This window comes from Choloepus didactylus, chromosome 16 (genome assembly GCF_015220235.1).
Source record: "Choloepus didactylus isolate mChoDid1 chromosome 16, mChoDid1.pri, whole genome shotgun sequence".
Lineage (NCBI taxonomy): Eukaryota > Metazoa > Chordata > Mammalia > Pilosa > Megalonychidae > Choloepus > Choloepus didactylus.
The window spans coordinates 84,122,187-84,126,419 of NC_051322.1; the positions used below are offsets into that span (position 1 = coordinate 84,122,187).

The following is a 4,233-nucleotide window of genomic DNA, read 5'->3' on the forward strand; positions in this document are numbered from 1 at the left end:
GATCTAGAATCTAACAGTGGAATGCCCAATGCAAAGCAAGCATGATTTACCAGTGTTATATTTCTTCTCTACAGGATAAATGGAATGGCCCCTGAAACTTCTCTCCATAACAAATTTCTCTGATATTTGAGCATGCATGGGGATTTCTATGATGCAGTTTGAAAGATGACAGCATATTTTTTCAATTAAATTGCCCTTACAAACAAATATATTTAGACCACAGATATAACATATATTTTATTGCTTCCAATTACTATGCTGATTTCTAAACACATATCCTTGGAAACTTTCCAGATGATGTGTGGGATAGTACAGGATAGATCAACAAAAATATAAATTGAAGGATGCTCCTGTATTTAGAGTCCTATTGAGTACCCAGTAAATATCCAAAAAGGAGAAGAGAAAAGATAAACTTGAATGTTCAGCAACACTGTCATTTCAATTGCCTGGAGCCCTCTCTATTCTGCATGACTTTAATGAAAGCATGCTTCACTTCTTTGTTCCTAAGACTATAAATTAGTGGATTCAGCATGGGTACCACCATAGTATAAAACATGGAGGCCACTTGATCCTTTCCCAAGGAGTAGGACTACTTTGGTTTTAAATAAGTAAAAATTGCAGTCCTGTAAAAGATGGTGACTCCCAGCAGATGGGATGCACAAGTAGAAAAGGCTTTGTATTTTCCTGAAGTGGAACTAATTTTCAGGATTGTAGACAGAATGGACCCATAGGAGACAGAGATCATTGTAAGAGACACCATTGCAGTAATGCCAGAGAGAAGGAATATCATGATTTCAATGTCATGTGTATCAGTGCAAGAGAGAGCTAAAATTGGAATTGTAGCACAGAAAAAGTGATAGATTTTATTGGAGTTGCAGAAATGCAAACTGTGCATGCAAAGATCACTGACCAAGGAATCAGTAAAGCCAATCATGTAGGATCCAGTTACAAGGGTACAGCAGAGCCCCAGGGACATAACTATTGGGTAGTGAAGAGGATTGCAAATAGCTATGTAGCAATCATAGGCCATGGAAGACAGAAGAAAACACTCAGTGGCACACAAGAAGCCAAAAAAAATACAACTGGGTGAAGCAGCCCATGAATAAAATATACCTGATGGAAGTCAGTAAGTTCTCTAAAGTTTTAGGTGTGATGACTGTTGAGTAACATAGGTCAAGAAATGACAGGTAGCTGAGGAAAAAATACACGGGAATGTGAAGCTGGACATCCAAGCAAATTATCAGTATCATCCCTGCATTCCCCAGAACAGTTATCAGGTATATCAGGAGAAACAGCATAAAGAGGACCTACTGGATCTCTTCAGAGTCTGTCAATCCCATAAGGACGAAATCAGGATCTTTTGTTTTATTCCTACTTTGCATAGCATTCAACTGTTTTAAACTGTTGAGAAATCAAAAGTTGTACTTTGAATGAATAACTTCAAAAAGATTTTTTGTTTATATAAATGATAGGTCATTTTTTTAAAACTAATTTCATGCCACTAGAACTTCATAGAAAAAGTAGTTTGCAAAACATGACAAAATATCTTACTTACACTGCTAAATATAAATAGACATGAAACATCATGTGGGTATTACATAATAGAAGCTTGTATATATTGAATAATTAGAATGAAAACAGAGTGTTATAAGTCCTTCCCTTTATCAACACATGTATCTAGATGAAAAATAAATTCATGGACATTACTATTATACTCATTTTTTTAGATGAGAAAATGGCACTGAAATTCATGTAACTTATCCTGTATCATAACCATTAAGTGTTGGCTCTGATTCTACAAAATTTGGTTTAATCCAGAGAGAATGCTCATCACACTCTATTACCACTGACAATTAATTTCTGGAAAAAAGAGGAAAAGAGCTAGATATGTAATAAATAATGATACTATTAATGCATCATTTACTCTTCTTTTGTATCTAATAATATTTAATAACAATGATAGGTCAGATATTAAAATCTACAGTAAAATTAATGTATGTGTATTAATTTTCTAGACAATACATTCATATTAATTTTCAGAAGACATTATGTGTTTTTATAATTTATTGATTTAAAAATCAAATTTCTTCCAAGATTGTATTTTTTAATATATGTACATTGCTTGAATGTCTCAACAAATTCTATTTTCCCATTTCCACAAATACTAGTAATATTTAGGTAACACCTTAGTGATATTGCTATGACTATGGATTTTCTTCTAATATCATCATATTTGATCAAAACTTAATTCTTCTACTTTAGATAAAATGCTTATCACGAGCCATAGGTGAAAATCTTCTATGAGCATTATCTGTCTAAAAATATGTCTACCTCAAATATTTGCCACAAACACTGTATGTAAACCATCTAAGGATCAGAAAATTTCTATGACATATTTGTTTTCTTTGAAATAAGTTATTTATAAATTTTCCTGCATGCATTTTTTTTAATTCTCAGATAGAATGAACCCCCAAATTTTGTTCAGAACCTGTTCAAATGGAAAATTTCCCTGAAATTAGGACTCACTTTTCCCCCTGATAATGCCAAGGTGTCTCTTATATTGAGAGTTCCTAATAATGCATTAGTCTCTCTGGGACCAATTTCTAAGGAAATTTGTTTGCCATGTTTCTAAGAACTAATGTATACATGTTAAGTTTGAACTAGAAAGATCCTTTGCCCTTTGAAGCCAAATAATTTTTGCCATGCTTTTTTGTTATTCTTCTGAGTTCCTGTAGTATTTGACTGGGTAAACAGAGGTAATTTTTAGAGAAATACTCAATTACTCTGTGCTGAAAATCCAGATCATTAAACACCAGAATGGAATAGCAAACTTTTTATCATGAACTCTATTTATATTTAAAAGTATGACACTACCATGTGAATAAACATTGTTCATTACACAAAAACTAGAACTCAACAACATTCAAAGAAGAAAATGAAAATTGTTCATTCTTAATATTAATTTCTTCCATTATTTTCCTTTATGTTTAGCTTATACTTATATAGATACTTATGCCTTTACATATTTTTATTATGTTATATTTTCAATAACATCCTTGTTTCACTATTTATAATACACTGGGATGTAATTACATTAGACTCTTGTAAAACTCAAAATTTCATGCATTTTGCAGTGGCTGGTGTGAAAACTAACCACTCTTTAGAGTGTGCAGCAGTTGATGATTTTTTTTAAACATCACAAGGAAAATATAGGAAAATATAGTGTAGTCTTAGATTTCTACACAATTAACACTGTATCCCACAGAATCCTTCAAAGCCATTATTTATTTTAAAAACCTATGGCTGCAATTCAGCAGGTGGACTTGGTGCCCTCCCCCCTACATAGAACATGACTCCCAAGGATATAAATCTCCCTGGCAATGTGGGATGTGACTCCCTGTGATGACGCTGAACCTGGCATCTTGGGATTGAGAAAGAATTCTTGACCAAAGGGGAAAGAGTAATGAATCAAAACAAAGGTTTAGTGGCTGAGAGATTTCAAATGGAGATGAGGCAATATTCTTGAGGTTATTCTTATGCATGATATAAATATTCCCTTTTAGTTTTTAGTGTATTAGAATAGCTGGAAGGAAATACCTGAAACTGTTGGAAAACAATCCATTAGCCTGGATTCTTGAAGATGATTGAATAACTATACAGCTTCTATGGTATGAATGTCTGATTGTGAAAGCCTTGTGGCTCACACTCTCTTTATCCAGTGTATGAACAGATGAGTAGAAAACTTGGGACAAAAGGTGAATGAATTATGGGGGGGAATGGCAGCAGTGAATGCTTTGGGTGTTTTCTACTTTTATTTCTATTTATTCTTATTTTCCTTTTTTTTGAGTAATGAAAATGTTCAAAAATTGATTGTGGTGATGAATGCACAACTATATGATGGTATTGTGAACAATTGTACACTTCAGATGATTGTATCATATGTGAGTATGTCTCAATAAAATTGCATTAAAAATCTATGGCTGCATTTAATTCTGTCAATTTTTTCATTATGCAATCTGAAGCTCTGTTAAGGAGTTTTATATCATACTAAAAACTGGCTTTATTATTATTTTATACTGCCTTTTATTTCTCTGAAATATAAAGGTCTATGTTTTCTAACAGTATTATGTGGTAAGAATATTCTAGAATGTATGTTTATATTCAGAAGGTGTTTATTTGTATATCCTTTTACTTTTCATCTATTTCTTATAGATATCATATAGCTGGGTCTTA

General features: G+C 32.6%; 1 pseudogene; it reads right to left on the reverse strand.

The window, feature by feature from the left end:
* Nucleotides 1-433: 433 nt before the first annotated feature.
* Nucleotides 434-1,382, reverse strand: LOC119511111 (annotated as a pseudogene).
* Nucleotides 1,383-4,233: the final 2,851 nt, after the last annotated feature.